The sequence below is a fragment of the Petromyzon marinus genome, unplaced genomic scaffold, assembly GCF_048934315.1.
Source record: "Petromyzon marinus isolate PM22_M1 ecotype Great Lakes invasive population unplaced genomic scaffold, UKy_Petmar_22M1.pri1.0 PM_G_Scaffold_2, whole genome shotgun sequence".
Classification (NCBI taxonomy): domain Eukaryota; kingdom Metazoa; phylum Chordata; class Hyperoartia; order Petromyzontiformes; family Petromyzontidae; genus Petromyzon; species Petromyzon marinus.
The window spans coordinates 9737319-9759604 of NW_027422761.1; positions in this window are offsets into that span (position 1 = coordinate 9737319).

A 22286-nucleotide genomic window follows, 5' to 3' on the forward strand; every position below is an offset into this window, starting at 1 on the left:
CCTTATTAAATAGGCTTATTTCAGCAACTTAGACTTATTAAATAGGCCTATTAAATAGACTTATTAAATAGGCTTATTTCAGCAACTTAGACTTATTAAATAGGCCTATTAAATAGGCTTATTAAATAGACTTATTAAACAGGCTCATTAAATAATTATTAAATAGGCTTGTTAAATAGGCTTATTAAATAGACTTATTAAATAGGCTCAATAAATAGGCTTATTAAATAGGCTTATTAAATAGGCACAATAAATAGGCTTATTAAATAGGCTTATTAAATAGGCTTATTAAATAGACTTATTAAATAGGCTTATTAAATAGGCTCAATAAATAGGCTTATTAAATAGGCTCAATAAATAGGCTTATTAAATAGGCTCAATAAATAGGCTTATTAAATAGGCTCAATAAATAGGCTTATTAAATAGGCTCATTAAATACTTATTAAATAGACTTATTAAATAGACTCATTAAATAGGCTTATTAAATAGGCTTATTAAATAGGCTTATTAAATAGGCTTATTAAATAGACGTATTAAATAGCCTCATTAAATAGGCTTATTTTAGCAACTTAGGCTTATTAAATAGGTTTATTTCAGCAACTTAGACTTATTAAAGAGCCTTATTAAATAGGCTTATTTCAGCAACTTAGGCTTATTAAATAAGCTTATTTCAGCAACTAATTCTTATTAAATAGCCTTATTAAACAGGTTTATTTCAGCAACTTAGGCTTATTAAATAGCATTTTTAAATAGGTTTATTTCAGCCACTTAGACTTATTAAATATACCTTTTAAAATAGGCTTAGTTCAGAAACTTAGGCTTATTAAATAGTCTTATTTCAGCAACTTAGGCTCATTAAATAGCCTTATTAAATAGGCTTATTCAGCAACTTAGGCTTATTAAATAGCCTTATTAAATATGCTTATTTCAGCAACTTAGACTTATTAAATAGGTTTATTCAGCAACTTAGGCTTATTAAATAGGCTTATTCAGCAACTTAGGCTTATTTAATAGGCTTATTTCAGCAACTTAGGCTTATTAAATAGGCCCATTCAGAAACTTAGGCTTATTAAATAAGCTTATTTCAGCAACTTAGACTTATTAAATAGGCCTATTAAATAGGCTTATTAAATAGGCTTATTTCAGCAACTTAGATTTATTTAAAAAGGCCTATTAAATAGGCTTATTAAATAGACTTATTAAATAGGCTCATTAAATACCTATTAAATAGGCTTATTAAATAGGCTTATTAAATAGACTTATTAAATAGGCTCAATAAATAGGCTTATTAAATAGGCTTATTAAATAGACTTATTAAATGGGCTCAATAAATCGGCTTATTAAATAGGCTTATTAAATAGGCTCAATAAATAGGCTTATTAAATAGGCTTATTAAATAGACTTATTAAATCGGCTTATTAAATAGGCTCAATAAATAGGCTTATTAAATAGGCTCAATAAATATGCTTATTAAATAGGCTTATTAAATATACTTATTGAATAGTCTTATTAAAAAGGCTTATTAAATAGACTTATTAAATAGGCTCATTAAATACTCATTAAATATGTTTATTAAATAGGCTTATTAAATAGACTTATTACATAGGCTTATTAAATAGGCTTATTAAATAGGCTTATTAAATAGGGTTATTAAATAGACTTATTAAATAGCTCATTAAATAGGCTTATTTCAGCAACTTAAGCTTATTAAATAGCCTTATTTCAGCCACTTACGCTTATTAAATAGGCTTATTTCAGCAACTTAGGCTTATTAAATAGCCTAATTAAGTAGGCTTATTTCAGCAACTTGGGCTTATTAAATAGGCTTATTTCAGCAACTTACGCTGATTAAAAAGGCTTATTTCAGCAACTTAGACTTATTAAATAGCCTTATTTCAGCAACCTAGACTCATTAAATAGGCTTATTTCAGCAACTTATGCTCATTAAATATACTTATTTCAGCAACTTAGGCTTATTAAATAGGCTTATTAAATAGGCTCATTAAATACTTATTAAATAGACTTATTAAATAGACTTATTACATAGGCTTATTAAATAGGCTTATTAAATAGGCTTATTAAATAGGCTCAATAAATAGGCTTATTAAATAGGCTCAATAAATAGGCTTATTAAATAGGCTCAATAAATAGGCTTATTAAATAGGCTCAATAAATAGGCTTATTAAATAGGCTCATTAAATACTTATTAAATAGACTTATTAAATAGACTCATTAAATAGGCTTATTAAATAGGCTTATTAAATAGGCTTATTAAATAGGCTTATTAAATAGACGTATTAAATAGCCTCATTAAATAGGCTTATTTTAGCAACTTAGGCTTATTAAATAGGTTTATTTCAGCAACTTAGACTTATTAAAGAGCCTTATTAAATAGGCTTATTTCAGCAACTTAGGCTTATTAAATAAGCTTATTTCAGCAACTAATTCTTATTAAATAGCCTTATTAAACAGGTTTATTTCAGCAACTTAGGCTTATTAAATAGCATTTTTAAATAGGTTTATTTCAGCCACTTAGACTTATTAAATATACCTTTTAAAATAGGCTTAGTTCAGAAACTTAGGCTTATTAAATAGTCTTATTTCAGCAACTTAGGCTCATTAAATAGCCTTATTAAATAGGCTTATTCAGCAACTTAGGCTTATTAAATAGCCTTATTAAATATGCTTATTTCAGCAACTTAGACTTATTAAATAGGTTTATTCAGCAACTTAGGCTTATTAAATAGGCTTATTCAGCAACTTAGGCTTATTTAATAGGCTTATTTCAGCAACTTAGGCTTATTAAATAGGCCCATTCAGAAACTTAGGCTTATTAAATAAGCTTATTTCAGCAACTTAGACTTATTAAATAGGCCTATTAAATAGGCTTATTAAATAGGCTTATTTCAGCAACTTAGATTTATTTAAAAAGGCCTATTAAATAGGCTTATTAAATAGACTTATTAAATAGGCTCATTAAATACCTATTAAATAGGCTTATTAAATAGGCTTATTAAATAGACTTATTAAATAGGCTCAATAAATAGGCTTATTAAATAGGCTTATTAAATAGACTTATTAAATGGGCTCAATAAATCGGCTTATTAAATAGGCTTATTAAATAGGCTCAATAAATAGGCTTATTAAATAGGCTTATTAAATAGACTTATTAAATCGGCTTATTAAATAGGCTCAATAAATAGGCTTATTAAATAGGCTCAATAAATATGCTTATTAAATAGGCTTATTAAATATACTTATTGAATAGTCTTATTAAAAAGGCTTATTAAATAGACTTATTAAATAGGCTCATTAAATACTCATTAAATATGTTTATTAAATAGGCTTATTAAATAGACTTATTACATAGGCTTATTAAATAGGCTTATTAAATAGGCTTATTAAATAGGGTTATTAAATAGACTTATTAAATAGCTCATTAAATAGGCTTATTTCAGCAACTTAAGCTTATTAAATAGCCTTATTTCAGCCACTTACGCTTATTAAATAGGCTTATTTCAGCAACTTAGGCTTATTAAATAGCCTAATTAAGTAGGCTTATTTCAGCAACTTGGGCTTATTAAATAGGCTTATTTCAGCAACTTACGCTGATTAAAAAGGCTTATTTCAGCAACTTAGACTTATTAAATAGCCTTATTTCAGCAACCTAGACTCATTAAATAGGCTTATTTCAGCAACTTATGCTCATTAAATATACTTATTTCAGCAACTTAGGCTTATTAAATAGGCTTATTAAATAGGCTCATTAAATACTTATTAAATAGACTTATTAAATAGACTTATTACATAGGCTTATTAAATAGGCTTATTAAATAGGCTTATTAAATAGGCTTATTAAATAGACTTATTAAATAGCTCATTAAATAGGCTTATTTCAGCAACTTAGGCTTATTAAATAGCCTTATTTCAGCAACTTACGCTTATTAAATAGGCTTATTTCAGCAACTTAGGCTTATTAAATAGCCTAATTAAGTAGGCTTATTTCAGCAACTTGGGCTTATTAAATAGGCTTATTTCAGCAACTTACGCTGATTAAAAAGGCTTATTTCAGCAACTTAGACTTATTAAATAGCCTTATTTCAGCAACCTAGACTCATTAAATAGGCTTATTTCAGCAACTTATGCTCATTAAATATACTTATTTCAGCAACTTAGGCTTATTAAATAGGCTTATTTCAGCAACTTAGACTTATTAAATAGCCTTATTTCAGCAACTTAGGCTTATTAAATAGGCTTATTTCAGCAACTTAGGCTTATTAAATAGGCTTATTTCAGCAACTTAGACTTACTAAATAGGCTTATTTCAGCAACTTAGGCTTATTAAATAGGCTTATTCAGCAACTTAGGCTTATTAAATAGGCTTATTTCGGCAACTTAGGCTTATTAAATAGGCTCATTCAGAAACTTAGGCTTATTAAATAGGCTTATTTCAGCAACTAAGACTTATTAAATAGGCCTATTAAATAGACTTATTAAATAGACTTATTAAACAGGCTAATTAAATAATTATTAAATAGGCTTGTTAAATAGGCTTATTAAATAGACTTATTAAATAGGCTCAATAAATAGGCTTATTAAATAGGCTTATTAAATAGGCACAATAAATAGGCTTATTAAATAGGCTTATTAAATAGGCTTATTAAATAGACTTATTAAATAGGCTTATTAAATAGGCTCAATAAATAGGCTTATTAAATAGGCTCAATAAATAGGCTTATTAAATAGGCTCAATAAATAGGCTTATTAAATAGGCTCAATAAATAGGCTTATTAAATAGGCTCATTAAATACTTATTAAATAGACGTATTAAATAGCCTCATTAAATAGGCTTATTTTAGCAACTTAGGCTTATTAAATAAGCTTATTTCAGCAACTTATTCTTATTAAATAGCCTTATTAAACAGGTTTATTTCAGCAACATAGGCTTATTAAATAGCATTTTTAAATAGGTTTATTTCAGCAACTTAGACTTATTAAATATACCTTTTAAAATAGGCTTAGTTCAGAAACTTAGGCTTATTAAATAGTCTAATTTCAGCAACTTAGGCTCATTAAATAGCCTTATTAAATAGGCTTATTCAGCAACTTAGGCTTATTAAATAGCCTTATTAAATATGCTTATTTCAGCAACTTAGACTTATTAAATAGGTTTATTCAGCAACTTAGGCTTATTAAATAGGCTTATTCAGCAACTTAGGCTTATTTAATAGGCTTATTTCAGCAACTTAGGCTTATTAAATAGGCTTATTTCAGCAACTTAGACTTACTAAATAGGCTTATTTCAGCAACTTAGGCTTATTAAATAGGCTTATTCAGCAACTTAGGCTTATTAAATAGGCTTATTTCGGCAACTTAGGCTTATTAAATAGGCTCATTCAGAAACTTAGCCTTATTAAATAGGCTTATTTCAGCAACTTAGACTTATTAAATAGGCCTATTAAATAGACTTATTAAATAGGCTTATTTCAGCAACTTAGACTTATTAAATAGGCCTATTAAATAGGCTTATTAAATAGACTTATTAAACAGGCTCATTAAATAATTATTAAATAGGCTTGTTAAATAGGCTTATTAAATAGACTTATTAAATAGGCTCAATAAATAGGCTTATTAAATAGGCTTATTAAATAGGCACAATAAATAGGCTTATTAAATAGGCTTATTAAATAGGCTTATTAAATAGACTTATTAAATAGGCTTATTAAATAGGCTCAATAAATAGGCTTATTAAATAGGCTCAATAAATAGGCTTATTAAATAGGCTCAATAAATAGGCTTATTAAATAGGCTCAATAAATAGGCTTATTAAATAGGCTCATTAAATACTTATTAAATAGACTTATTAAATAGACTCATTAAATAGGCTTATTAAATAGGCTTATTAAATAGGCTTATTAAATAGGCTTATTAAATAGACGTATTAAATAGCCTCATTAAATAGGCTTATTTTAGCAACTTAGGCTTATTAAATAGGTTTATTTCAGCAACTTAGACTTATTAAAGAGCCTTATTAAATAGGCTTATTTCAGCAACTTAGGCTTATTAAATAAGCTTATTTCAGCAACTAATTCTTATTAAATAGCCTTATTAAACAGGTTTATTTCAGCAACTTAGGCTTATTAAATAGCATTTTTAAATAGGTTTATTTCAGCCACTTAGACTTATTAAATATACCTTTTAAAATAGGCTTAGTTCAGAAACTTAGGCTTATTAAATAGTCTTATTTCAGCAACTTAGGCTCATTAAATAGCCTTATTAAATAGGCTTATTCAGCAACTTAGGCTTATTAAATAGCCTTATTAAATATGCTTATTTCAGCAACTTAGACTTATTAAATAGGTTTATTCAGCAACTTAGGCTTATTAAATAGGCTTATTCAGCAACTTAGGCTTATTTAATAGGCTTATTTCAGCAACTTAGGCTTATTAAATAGGCCCATTCAGAAACTTAGGCTTATTAAATAAGCTTATTTCAGCAACTTAGACTTATTAAATAGGCCTATTAAATAGGCTTATTAAATAGGCTTATTTCAGCAACTTAGATTTATTTAAAAAGGCCTATTAAATAGGCTTATTAAATAGACTTATTAAATAGGCTCATTAAATACCTATTAAATAGGCTTATTAAATAGGCTTATTAAATAGACTTATTAAATAGGCTCAATAAATAGGCTTATTAAATAGGCTTATTAAATAGACTTATTAAATGGGCTCAATAAATCGGCTTATTAAATAGGCTTATTAAATAGGCTCAATAAATAGGCTTATTAAATAGGCTTATTAAATAGACTTATTAAATCGGCTTATTAAATAGGCTCAATAAATAGGCTTATTAAATAGGCTCAATAAATATGCTTATTAAATAGGCTTATTAAATATACTTATTGAATAGTCTTATTAAAAAGGCTTATTAAATAGACTTATTAAATAGGCTCATTAAATACTCATTAAATATGTTTATTAAATAGGCTTATTAAATAGACTTATTACATAGGCTTATTAAATAGGCTTATTAAATAGGCTTATTAAATAGGGTTATTAAATAGACTTATTAAATAGCTCATTAAATAGGCTTATTTCAGCAACTTAAGCTTATTAAATAGCCTTATTTCAGCCACTTACGCTTATTAAATAGGCTTATTTCAGCAACTTAGGCTTATTAAATAGCCTAATTAAGTAGGCTTATTTCAGCAACTTGGGCTTATTAAATAGGCTTATTTCAGCAACTTACGCTGATTAAAAAGGCTTATTTCAGCAACTTAGACTTATTAAATAGCCTTATTTCAGCAACCTAGACTCATTAAATAGGCTTATTTCAGCAACTTATGCTCATTAAATATACTTATTTCAGCAACTTAGGCTTATTAAATAGGCTTATTAAATAGGCTCATTAAATACTTATTAAATAGACTTATTAAATAGACTTATTACATAGGCTTATTAAATAGGCTTATTAAATAGGCTTATTAAATAGGCTTATTAAATAGACTTATTAAATAGCTCATTAAATAGGCTTATTTCAGCAACTTAGGCTTATTAAATAGCCTTATTTCAGCAACTTACGCTTATTAAATAGGCTTATTTCAGCAACTTAGGCTTATTAAATAGCCTAATTAAGTAGGCTTATTTCAGCAACTTGGGCTTATTAAATAGGCTTATTTCAGCAACTTACGCTGATTAAAAAGGCTTATTTCAGCAACTTAGACTTATTAAATAGCCTTATTTCAGCAACCTAGACTCATTAAATAGGCTTATTTCAGCAACTTATGCTCATTAAATATACTTATTTCAGCAACTTAGGCTTATTAAATAGGCTTATTTCAGCAACTTAGACTTATTAAATAGCCTTATTTCAGCAACTTAGGCTTATTAAATAGGCTTATTTCAGCAACTTAGGCTTATTAAATAGGCTTATTTCAGCAACTTAGACTTACTAAATAGGCTTATTTCAGCAACTTAGGCTTATTAAATAGGCTTATTCAGCAACTTAGGCTTATTAAATAGGCTTATTTCGGCAACTTAGGCTTATTAAATAGGCTCATTCAGAAACTTAGGCTTATTAAATAGGCTTATTTCAGCAACTAAGACTTATTAAATAGGCCTATTAAATAGACTTATTAAATAGACTTATTAAACAGGCTAATTAAATAATTATTAAATAGGCTTGTTAAATAGGCTTATTAAATAGACTTATTAAATAGGCTCAATAAATAGGCTTATTAAATAGGCTTATTAAATAGGCACAATAAATAGGCTTATTAAATAGGCTTATTAAATAGGCTTATTAAATAGACTTATTAAATAGGCTTATTAAATAGGCTCAATAAATAGGCTTATTAAATAGGCTCAATAAATAGGCTTATTAAATAGGCTCAATAAATAGGCTTATTAAATAGGCTCAATAAATAGGCTTATTAAATAGGCTCATTAAATACTTATTAAATAGACGTATTAAATAGCCTCATTAAATAGGCTTATTTTAGCAACTTAGGCTTATTAAATAAGCTTATTTCAGCAACTTATTCTTATTAAATAGCCTTATTAAACAGGTTTATTTCAGCAACATAGGCTTATTAAATAGCATTTTTAAATAGGTTTATTTCAGCAACTTAGACTTATTAAATATACCTTTTAAAATAGGCTTAGTTCAGAAACTTAGGCTTATTAAATAGTCTAATTTCAGCAACTTAGGCTCATTAAATAGCCTTATTAAATAGGCTTATTCAGCAACTTAGGCTTATTAAATAGCCTTATTAAATATGCTTATTTCAGCAACTTAGACTTATTAAATAGGTTTATTCAGCAACTTAGGCTTATTAAATAGGCTTATTCAGCAACTTAGGCTTATTTAATAGGCTTATTTCAGCAACTTAGGCTTATTAAATAGGCCCATTCAGAAACTTAGGCTTATTAAATAAGCTTATTTCAGCAACTTAGACTTATTAAATAGGCCTATTAAATAGGCTTATTAAATAGGCTTATTTCAGCCACTTAGATTTATTTAAAAAGGCCTATTAAATAGGCTTATTAAATAGACTTATTAAATAGGCTCATTAAATATTTATTAAATAGGCTTATTAAATAGGTTTATTAAATAGACTTATTAAATAAGCTCAATAAATAGGCTTATTAATAGGCTTATTAAATAGACTTATTAAATAGGCTCAATAAATCGGCTTTTTAAATAGGCTTATTAAATAGGCTCAATAAATAGGCTTATTAAATACGCTTATTAAATAGGCGTATTAAATAGACTTATTAAATCGGCTTATTAAATAGGCTCAATAAATAGGCTTATTAAATAGGCTCAATAAATATGCTTATTAAATAGGCTCAATAAATAGGCTTATTAAATAGGCTCAATAAATAGGCTTATTAAATAGGCTCATTAAATACTTATTAAATAGGCTCAATAAATAGGCTTATTAAATAGGCTCAATAAATATGCTTATTAAATAGGCTCAATAAATAGGCTTATTAAATAGGCTCAATAAATAGACTTATTAAATAGGCTCATTAAATACTCATTAAATATGTTTATTAAATAGGTGTATTAATTAGGCTTATTAAATAGGCTTATTAAATAGGCTTATTAAAGAGACTCATTAAATAGACTTATTAAATAGACTTATTAAATAGACTTATTAAATAGCCTCATGAAAAAGGCTTATTTTAGCAACTTAGGCTTATTAAATAGGTTTATTTCAGCAACTTAGACTTATTAAAGAGCCTTATTAAATAGGCTTATTGCAGCAACTTAGGCTTATTAAATAAGCTTATTTCAGCAACTTATGCTTATTAAATAGCCTTATTAAACAGGTTTATTTCAGCAACTTAGGCTTATTAAATAGCATTTTTAAATAGGCTTATTTCAGCAACTTAGACTTATTAAATATACCTTTTTAAATAGGCTTAGTTCAGAAACTTAGGCTTATTAAATAGTCTTATTTCAGCAACTTAGGCTCATTAAATAGCCTTATGAAATAGGCTTATTTCAGCAACTTAGGCTTATTAAATAGCCGTATTAAATAGGCTTATTTCAGCAACTTAGACTTATTAAATAGGTTTATTCAGCAACTTAGGCTTATTAAATAGGCTTATTTCAGCAACTTAGGCTTATTAAATAGGCTCATTCAGAAACTTAGGCTTATTAAATAGGCTTATTCAGCAACTTAGGCTTATTAAATAGGCTTATTTCAGCAACTTAGGCTTATTAAATAGGCTCATTCAGAAACTTAGGCTTATTAAATAGGCTTATTTCAGCAACTTAGACTTATTCAATAGGCCTATTAAATAGGCTTATTAAATAGGCTTATTTCAGCAACTTAGACTTATTAAATATGCCTATTAAATAGGCGTATTAAATAGACTTATTAAATAGGCTCATTAAATATTTATTAAATAGGCTTATTAAATAGGTTTATTAAATAGACTTATTAAATAAGCTCAATAAATAGGCTTATTAATAGGCTTATTAAATAGACTTATTAAATAGGCTCAATAAATCGGCTTTTTAAATAGGCTTATTAAATAGGCTCAATAAATAGGCTTATTAAATACGCTTATTAAATAGGCGTATTAAATAGACTTATTAAATCGGCTTATTAAATAGGCTCAATAAATAGGCTTATTAAATAGGCTCAATAAATATGCTTATTAAATAGGCTCAATAAATAGGCTTATTAAATAGGCTCAATAAATAGGCTTATTAAATAGGCTTATTAAATAGGCTCAATAAATAGGCTTATTAAATAGGCTCAATAAATATGCTTATTAAATAGGCTCAATAAATAGGCTTATTAAATAGGCTCAATAAATAGACTTATTAAATAGGCTCATTAAATACTCATTAAATATGTTTATTAAATAGGTGTATTAATTAGGCTTATTAAATAGGCTTATTAAATAGGCTTATTAAAGAGACTCATTAAATAGACTTATTAAATAGACTTATTAAATAGACTTATTAAATAGCCTCATGAAAAAGGCTTATTTTAGCAACTTAGGCTTATTAAATAGGTTTATTTCAGCAACTTAGACTTATTAAAGAGCCTTATTAAATAGGCTTATTGCAGCAACTTAGGCTTATTAAATAAGCTTATTTCAGCAACTTATGCTTATTAAATAGCCTTATTAAACAGGTTTATTTCAGCAACTTAGGCTTATTAAATAGCATTTTTAAATAGGCTTATTTCAGCAACTTAGACTTATTAAATATACCTTTTTAAATAGGCTTAGTTCAGAAACTTAGGCTTATTAAATAGTCTTATTTCAGCAACTTAGGCTCATTAAATAGCCTTATGAAATAGGCTTATTTCAGCAACTTAGGCTTATTAAATAGCCGTATTAAATAGGCTTACTTCAGCAACTTAGACTTATTAAATAGGCCTATTAAATAGGCTTATTAAATAGACTTATTAAACAGGCTCATTAAATAATTATTAAATAGGCTTGTTAAATAGGCTCAATAAATAGGCTTATTAAATAGGCTTATTAAATAGGCACAATAAATAGGCTTATTAAATAGGATTATTAAATAGGCTTATTAAATAGACTTATTAAATAGGCTCAATAAATCGGCTTATTAAATAGGCTTATTAAATAGGCTCAATAAATAGGCTTATTAAATAGGCTTATTAAATAGGCTTATTAAATAGACTTATTAAATCGGCTTATTAAATAGGCTCAATAAATAGGCTTATTAAATAGGCTCAATAAATAGGCTTATTAAATAGGCTCAATAAATAGGCTTATTAAATAGGCTCATTAAATACTTATTAAATAGACTTATTAAATAGACTCATTAAATAGGCTTATTAAATAGGCTTATTAAATAGGCTTATTAAATAGGCTTATTAAATAGACGTATTAAATAGCCTCATTAAATAGGCTTATTTTAGCAACTTAGGCTTATTAAATAGGTTTATTTCAGCAACTTAGACTTATTAAAGAGCCTTATTAAATAGGCTTATTTCAGCAACTTAGGCTTATTAAATACGCTTATTTCAGCAACTTATTCTTATTAAATAGCCTTATTAAACAGGTTTATTTCAGCAACTTAGGCTTATTAAATAGCATTTTTAAATAGGTTTATTTCAGAAACTTAGACTTATTAAATAGGTTTATTCAGCAACTTAGGCTTATTAAATAGGCTTATTCAGCAACTTAGGCTTATTAAATAGGCTTATTCAGCAACTTAGGCTTATTTAATAGGCTTATTTCAGCAACTTAGGCTTATTAAATAAGCTTATTTCAGCAACTTAGACTTATTAAATAGGCCTATTAAATAGGCTTATTAAATAGGCTTATTTCAGCAACTTAGATTTATTTAAAAAGGCCTATTAAATAGGCTTATTAAATAGACTTATTAAATAGGCTCATTAAATACTTATTAAATAGGCTTATTAAATAGGCTTATTAAATAGACTTATTAAATAGGCTCAATAAATAGGCTTATTAAATAGGCTTATTAAATAGACTTATTAAATAGGCTCAATAAATCGGCTTTTTAAATAGGCTTATTAAATAGGCTCAATAAATAGGCTTATTAAATACGCTTATTAAATAGGCGTATTAAATAGACTTATTAAATAGGCTTATTAAATAGGCTCAATAAATAGGCTTATTAAATAGGCTCAATAAATATGCTTATTAAATAGGCTCAATAAATAGGCTTATTAAATAGGCTCAATAAATAGACTTATTAAATAGGCTAATTAAATACTCATTAAATATGTTTATTAAATAGGTGTATTAATTAGGCTTATTAAATAGGCTTATTAAATAGGCTTATTAAAGAGACTCATTAAATAGACTTATTAAATAGACTTATTAAATAGACTTATTAAATAGCCTCATGAAAAAGGCTTATTTTAGCAACTTAGGCTTATTAAATAGGTTTATTTCAGCAACTTAGACTTATTAAAGAGCCTTATTAAATAGGCTTATTGCAGCAACTTAGGCTTATTAAATAAGCTTATTTCAGCAACTTATGCTTATTAAATAGCCTTATTAAACAGGTTTATTTAAGCAACTTAGGCTTATTAAATAGCATTTTTAAATAGGCTTATTTCAGCAACTTAGACTTATTAAATATACCTTTTTAAATAGGCTTAGTTCAGAAACTTAGGCTTATTAAATAGTCTTATTTCAGCAACTTAGGCTCATTAAATAGCCTTATGAAATAGGCTTATTTCAGCAACTTAGGCTTATTAAATAGCCGTATTAAATAGGCTTACTTCAGCAACTTAGACTTATTAAATAGGCCTATTAAATAGGCTTATTAAATAGACTTATTAAACAGGCTCATTAAATAATTATTAAATAGGCTTGTTAAATAGGCTCAATAAATAGGCTTATTAAATAGGCTTATTAAATAGGCACAATAAATAGGCTTATTAAATAGGATTATTAAATAGGCTTATTAAATAGACTTATTAAATAGGCTCAATAAATCGGCTTATTAAATAGGCTTATTAAATAGGCTCAATAAATAGGCTTATTAAATAGGCTTATTAAATAGGCTTATTAAATAGACTTATTAAATCGGCTTATTAAATAGGCTCAATAAATAGGCTTATTAAATAGGCTCAATAAATAGGCTTATTAAATAGGCTCAATAAATAGGCTTATTAAATAGGCTCATTAAATACTTATTAAATAGACTTATTAAATAGACTCATTAAATAGGCTTATTAAATAGGCTTATTAAATAGGCTTATTAAATAGGCTTATTAAATAGACGTATTAAATAGCCTCATTAAATAGGCTTATTTTAGCAACTTAGGCTTATTAAATAGGTTTATTTCAGCAACTTAGACTTATTAAAGAGCCTTATTAAATAGGCTTATTTCAGCAACTTAGGCTTATTAAATACGCTTATTTCAGCAACTTATTCTTATTAAATAGCCTTATTAAACAGGTTTATTTCAGCAACTTAGGCTTATTAAATAGCATTTTTAAATAGGTTTATTTCAGAAACTTAGACTTATTAAATAGGTTTATTCAGCAACTTAGGCTTATTAAATAGGCTTATTCAGCAACTTAGGCTTATTAAATAGGCTTATTCAGCAACTTAGGCTTATTTAATAGGCTTATTTCAGCAACTTAGGCTTATTAAATAAGCTTATTTCAGCAACTTAGACTTATTAAATAGGCCTATTAAATAGGCTTATTAAATAGGCTTATTTCAGCAACTTAGATTTATTTAAAAAGGCCTATTAAATAGGCTTATTAAATAGACTTATTAAATAGGCTCATTAAATACTTATTAAATAGGCTTATTAAATAGGCTTATTAAATAGACTTATTAAATAGGCTCAATAAATAGGCTTATTAAATAGGCTTATTAAATAGACTTATTAAATAGGCTCAATAAATCGGCTTATTAAATAGGCTTATTAAATAGGCTCAATAAATAGGCTTATTAAATAGGCTTATTAAATAGGCTTATTAAATAGACTTATTAAATCGGCTTATTAAATAGGCTCAATAAATAGGCTTATCAAATAGGCTCAATAAATATGCTTATTAAATAGGCTCAATAAATAGGCTTATTAAATAGGCTCAATAAATAGGCTTATTAAATAGGCTCATTAAATACTTATTAAATAGGCTTATTAAATAGACTTATTAAATAGACTTATTAAATAGGCTTATTAAATATACTTATTGAATAGTCTTATTAAAAAGGCTTATTAAATAGACTTATTAAATAGGCTCATTAAATACTCATTAAATATGTTTATTAAATAGGTGTATTAATTAGGCTTATTAAATAGGCTTATTAAATAGGCTTATTAAATAGACTTATTAAATAGACTTATTAAATAGACTTATTAAATAGACTTATTAAATAGCCTCATGAAATAGGCTTATTTTAGCAACTTAGGCTTATTAAATAGGTTTATTTCAGCAACTTAGACTTATTAAAGAGCCTTATTAAATAGGCTTATTGCAGCAACTTAGGCTTATTAAATAAGCTTATTTCAGCAACTTATGCTTATTAAATAGCCTTATTAAACAGGTTTATTTCAGCAACTTAGGCTTATTAAATAGCATTTTAAATAGGTTTATTTCAGCAACTTAGACTTATTAAATATACCTTTCTAAATAGGCTTAGTTCAGAAACTTAGGCTTATTAAATAGTCTTATTTCAGCAACTTAGGCTCATTAAATAGCCTTATGAAATAGGCTTATTTCAGCAACTTAGGCTTATTAAATAGCCGTATTAAATAGGCTTATTTCAGCAACTTAGACTTATTAAATAGGTTTATTCAGCAACTTAGGCTTATTAAATAGGCTTATTCAGCAACTTAGGCTTATTAAATAGGCTCAATAAATAGGCTTATTAAATAGGCTCAATAAATAGGCTTATTAAATAGGCTCATTAAATACTTATTAAATAGGCTTATTAAATAGGCTTTTTAAATAGACTTATTAAATAGTCTTATTAAATAGACTTATTAAATAGTCTTATTAAAAAGGCTTATTAAATAGACTTATTAAATAGGCTCATTAAATACTTATTAAATATGTTTATTAAATAGGTGTATTAATTAGGCTTATTAAATAGGCTTATTAAATAGGCTTATTAAATAGACTTATTAAATAGCCTCATGAAATAGGCTTATTTTAGCAACTTAGGCTTATTAAATAGGTTTATTTCAGCAACTTAGACTTATTAAAGAGCCTTATTAAATAGGCTTATTTCAGCAACTTAGGCTTATTAAATATGCTTATTTCAGCAACTTATGCTTATTAAATAGCCTTATTAAACAGGTTTATTTCAGCAACTTAGGCTTATTAAATAGCATTTTTAAATAGGTTTATTTCAGCAACTTAGACTTATTAAATATACCTTTTTAAATAGGCTTAGTTCTGAAACATAGGCTTATTAAATAGTCTTATTTCAGCAACTTAGGCTCATTAAATAGCCTTATTAAATAGGCTTATTTCAGCAACTTAGGCTTATTAAATAGCCTTATTCAGCAACTTAGGCTTATTAAATAGGTTTATTTCAGCAACTTAGACTTATTAAATAGGCCTATTAAATAGGCTTATTAAATAGGCTTATTTCAGCAACTTAGACTTATTAAATAGGCCTATTAAATAGGCTTATTAAATAGACTTATTAAATAGGCTCATTAAATACTTATTAAATAGGCTTATTAAATAGGCTTATTAAATAGACGTATTAAATAGGCTCAATAAATAGGCTTATCAAATAGGCATATTAAATAGGCTCAATAAATAGGCTTATTAAATAGGCTTATTAAATAGGCTTATTAAATAGACTTATTAAATAGGCTTATTAAATAGGCTCAATAAATAGGCTTATTAAATAGGCTCAATAAATAGGCTTATTAAATAGGCTCAATAAATAGGCTTATTAAATAGGCTCAATAAATAGGCTTATTAAATAGGCTAATTAAATACTTATTAAATAGGCTTATTAAATAGACTTATTAAATAGACTTATTAAATAGGCTTATTAAATAGACTTATTAAATAAGCTTATTAAAAAGGCTTATTAAATAGACTTATTAAATAGGCTCATTAAATACTTATTAAATATGTTTATTAAATAGGCGTATTAAATAGGCTTATTAAATAGGCTTATTAAATAGGCTTATTAAATAGGCTTATTAAATAGACTTATTAAATAGCCTAATTAAATAGGCTTATTTTAGCAACTTAGGCTTATTTAATAGGTTTATTTCAGCAACTTAGACTTATTAAATAGCCTTATTAAATAGGCTTATTTCAGCAACTTAGGCTTATTAAATAAGCTTATTTCAGCAACTTATGCTTATTAAATAGCCTTATTAAACAGGTTTATTTCAGCAACTTAGGCTTATTAAATAGCATTTTAAATAGGTTTATTTCAGCAACTTAGACTTATTAAATAGGCTTATTAAATAGGCTTAGTTCAGAAACTTAGGCTTATTAAATAGGCTTATTTCAGCAACTTAGGCTCATTAAATAGCCTTATTAAATAGGCTTATTTCAGCAACTTAGGCTTATTAAACAGGCTTATTTCAGCAACTTAAACTTATTAAATAGCCTTATTTCAGCAACTTAGGCTTATTAAATAGCCTTATTCAGCAACTTAGGCTCATTAAATAGGCTTATTTCAGCAACTTAGGCTTATTAAATAGGCTCATTCAGAAACTTAGGCTTATTAAATAGGCTTATTTCAGCAACTTAGACTTATTAAATAGGCCTATTAAATAGGCTTATTAAATAGGCTTATTTCAGCAACTTAGATTTATTAAAAAAGGCCTATTAAATAGGCGTATTGAATAGACTTATTAAATAGGCTCATTAAATACTTATTAAATAGGCTTATTAAATAGGCTTATTAAATAGACTTATTAAATAGGCTCAATAAATAGGCTTATTAAATAGGCTTATTAAATAGACTTATTAAATAGGCTCAATAAATCGGCTTATTAAATAGGTTTATTAAATAGACTTATTAAATCGGCTTATTAAATAGGCTCAATAAATAGGCTTATTAAATAGGCTCAATAAATATGCTTATTAAATAGGCTCAATTAATAGGCTTATTAAATAGGCTCAATAAATAGGCTTATTAAATAGGCTTATTAAATAGACTTATTAGACTTATTAAATAGGCTTATTAAATAGACTTATTAAATAGTCTTATTAAATAGGCTTATTAAATAGACTTATTAAATAGACTTATTAAATAGACTTATTAAATAGACTTATTAAATAGCCTCATGAAATAGGCTTATTTTAGCAACTTAAGCTTATTAAATAGGTTTATTTCAGCAACTTAGACTTATTAAAGAGCCTTATTAAATAGGCTTATTTCAGCAACTTAGGCTTATTAAATAAGCTTATTTCAGAAACTTAGACTTATTAAATAGGTTTATTCAGCAACTTAGGCTTATTAAATAGGCTTATTCAGCAACTTAGGCTTATTAAATAGGCTTATTTCAGAAACTTAGACTTATTAAATAGGCCTATTAAATAGGCTTATTAAATAGACTTATTAAATAGGCTCATTAAATACTTATTAAATAGGCTTATTAAATAGGCGTATTAAATAGACTTATTAAATAGGCTCAATAAATAGGCTTATTAAATAGGCTTATTAAATAGGCTCAATAAATAGGCTTATTAAATAGGCTTATTAAATAGGCTTATTAAATAGGCTCAATAAATAGGCTCATTAAATAGGCTCAATAAATAGGCTTATTAAATAGGCTCAATAAATAGGCTTATTAAATAGGCTCATTAAATACTTATTAAATAGGCTTATTAAATAGACTTATTAAATAGGCTTATTAAATAGGCTTATTAAATAGACTTATTAAATAGGCTCAATAAATAGGCTTATTAAATAGGCTTATTAAATAGGCTCAATAAATAGGCTTATTAAATAGGCTCAATAAATAGGCTTATTAAATAGGCTCAATAAATAGGCTCATTAAATAGGCTCAATAAATAGGCTTATTAAATAGGCTCATTAAATACTTATTAAATAGGCTTATTAAATAGACTTATTAAATAGGCTAAATAAATAGGCTTATTAAATAGGCTTATTAAATAGACTTATTAAATAGGCTCAATAAATCGGCTTAGTAAATAGGCTTATTAAATAGACTTATTAAATCGGCTTATTAAATAGGCTCAATAAATAGGCTTATTAAATAGGCTTATTAAATACGCTTATTAAATAGGCTTATTAAATAGACTTATTAAATAGCCTTATTAAATAGGCTTATCTTTAGCAACTTAGGCTTATTAAATAAGCTTATTTCAGCAACTTATGCTTATTAAATAGCCTTATTAAACAGGTTTATTTCAGCAACTTAGGCTTATTAAATAGCATTTTAAATAGGTTTATTTCAGCAACTTAGACTTATTAAATAGGCTTATTAAATAGGCTTAGTTCAGAAACTTAGGCTTATTAAATAGGCTTATTTCAGCAACTTAGGCTCATTAAATAGCCTTACTAAATAGCCTTATTTCAGCAACTTTGGCTTATTAAATAGCCTTATTTCAGCCACTTAGACTTATTAAATAGGCTTATTCAGCAACTTAGGCTCATTAAATAGCCTTACTAAATAGGCTTATTTCAGCAACTTAGGCTTATTAAACAGGCTTATTTCAGCAACTTAAACTTATTAAATAGCCTTATTTCAGCAACTTAGGCTTATTAAATAGCCTTATTTCAGCAACTTAGACTTATTAAATAGGCTTATTTCAGCAACTTAGGCTTATTAAATAGGCTTATTCAGCAACGTAGGCTTATTAAATAGGCTTATTAAATAGCCTTATTTCAGTAACTTACGCTTATTAAATAGGCTTATTTCAGCAACTTAGGCTTATTAAATAGCTTAATTAAGTAGACTTATTTCAGCAACTTACGCTGATTAAAAAGACTTATTTCAGCAACTTAGGCTTATTAAATAGGCTTATTTCAGCAACTTAGACTTATTAAATAGCCTTATTTCAGCAACTTAGGCTTATTAAATAGGCTTATTTCAGCAACTTAGGCTTATTAAATAGCCTTATTTCAGCAACTTAGACTTATTAAATAGGCTTATTTCAGCAACTTAGGCTTATTAAATAGGCTTATTCAGCAACTTAGGCTTATTAAATAGGCTTGTTTCAGCAACTTAGGCTTATTAAATAGGCTCATTTAGAAACTTAGGCTTATTAAATAGGCTTATTTCAGCAACTTAGACTTATTAAATATGCCTATTGAATAGGCGTATTAAATAGACTTATTAAATAGGCTCATTAAATACTTATTAAATAGGCTTATTAAATAGGCTTATTAAATAGACTTATTAAATAGGCTGAATAAATAGGCTTATTAAATAGGCTTATTAAATTGGCTCAATAAATAGGCTTATTAAATAGGCTTATTAAATAGACTTATTAAATAGGCTTATTAATAGGCTCAATAAATAGGCTTATTAAATAGGCTCAATAAATAGGCTTATTAAAATAGGCTCAATAAATAGGCTTATTAAATAGGCTCATTAAATACTTATTAAATAGACTTATTAAATAGACTTATTACATAGGCTTATTAAATAGGCTTATTAAATAGGCTTATTAAATAGGCTTATTAAATAGACTTATTAAATAGCTCATTAAATAGGCTTATTTCAGCAACTTAGGCTTATTAAATAGCCTTATTTCAGCAACTTACGCTTATTAAATAGGCTTATTTCAGCAACTTAGGCTTATTAAATAGCCTAATTAAGTAGGCTTATTTCAGCAACTTGGGCTTATTAAATAGGCTTATTTCAGCAACTTACGCTGATTAAAAAGGCTTATTTCAGCAACTTAGACTTATTAAATAGCCTTATTTCAGCAACCTAGACTCATTAAATAGGCTTATTTCAGCAACTTATGCTTATTAAATATACTTATTTCAGCAACTTAGGCTTATTAATTCGGCTTATTTCAGCAACTTGGACTCATTAAATAGCCTTATTTCAGCAACTTAGGCTTATTAAATAGGCTTATTTCAGCAACTTAGGCTTATTAAATAGCCTTATTTCAGCAACTTAGACTTATTAAATAGGCTTATTTCAGCAACTTAGGCTTATTAAATAGGCTTATTCAGCAACGTAGGCTTATTAAATAGGCTTATTAAATAGCCTTATTTCAGTAACTTACGCTTATTAAATAGGCTTATTTCAGCAACTTAGGCTTATTAAATAGCCTAATTAAGTAGGCTTATTTCAGCAACTTACGCTGATTAAAAAGACTTATTTCAGCAACTTAGACTTATTAAATTGCCTTATTTCAGCAACTTAGACTCATTAAATAGGCTTATTTCAGCAACTTATGCTTATTAAATATACTTATTTCAGCAACTTAGGCTTATTAAATAGGCTTATTTCAGCAACTTAGACTTATTAAATAGCCTTATTTCAGCAACTTAGGCTTATTAAATAGGCTTATTTCAGCAACTTAGGCTTATTAAATAGCCTTATTTCAGCAACTTAGACTTATTAAATAGGCTTATTTCAGCAACTTAGGCTTATTAAATAGGCTTATTCAGCAACTTAGCCTTATTAAATAGGCTTATTTCAGCAACTTAGGCGTATTAAATAGGCTCATTCAGAAACTTAGGCTTATTAAATAGGCTTATTTCAGCAACTTAGACTTATTAAATAGGCCTATTAAATAGGCGTATTAAATCGACTTATTAAATAGGCTCATTAAATACTTATTAAATAGGCTTATTAAATAGGCTTATTAAATAGACTTATTAAATAGGCTGAATAAATAGGCTTATTAAATAGGCTTATTAAATAGGCTCAATAAATAGGCTTATTAAATAGGCTCATTAAATACTTATTAAATAGGCTTATTAAATAGACTTATTAAATAGGCTAAATAAATAGGCTTATTAAATAGGCTTATTAAATAGACTTATTAAATAGGCTCAATAAATCGGCTTAGTAAATAGGCTTATTAAATAGACTTATTAAATCGTTTTATTAAATAGGCTCAATAAATAGGCTTATTAAATAGGCTTATTAAATACGCTTATTAAATAGGCTTATTAAATAGACTTATTAAATAGCCAAATTAAATAGGCTTATCTTTAGCAACTTAGGCTTATTAAATAGGTTTATTTCAGCAACTTAGACTTATTAAATAGCCTTATTAAATAGGCTTATTTCAGCAACTTAGGCTTATTAAATAAGCTTATTTCAGCAACTTATGCTTATTAAATAGCCTTATTAAACAGGTTTATTTCAGCAACTTAGGCTTATTAAATAGCATTTTAAATAGGTTTATTTCAGCAACTTAGACTTATTAAATAGGCTTATTAAATAGGCTTAGTTCAGAAACTTAGGCTTATTAAATAGGCTTATTTCAGCAACTTAGGCTCATTAAATAGCCTTACTAAATAGCCTTATTTCAGCAACTTTGGCTTATTAAATAGCCTTATTTCAGCCACTTAGACTTATTAAATAGGCTTATTCAGCAACTTAGGCTCATTAAATAGCCTTACTAAATAGGCTTATTTCAGCAACTTAGGCTTATTAAACAGGCTTATTTCAGCAACTTAAACTTATTAAATAGCCTTATTTCAGCAACTTAGGCTTATTAAATAGCCTTATTTCAGCAACTTAGACTTATTAAATAGGCTTATTTCAGCAACTTAGGCTTATTAAATAGGCTTATTCAGCAACGTAGGCTTATTAAATAGGCTTATTAAATAGCCTTATTTCAGTAACTTACGCTTATTAAATAGGC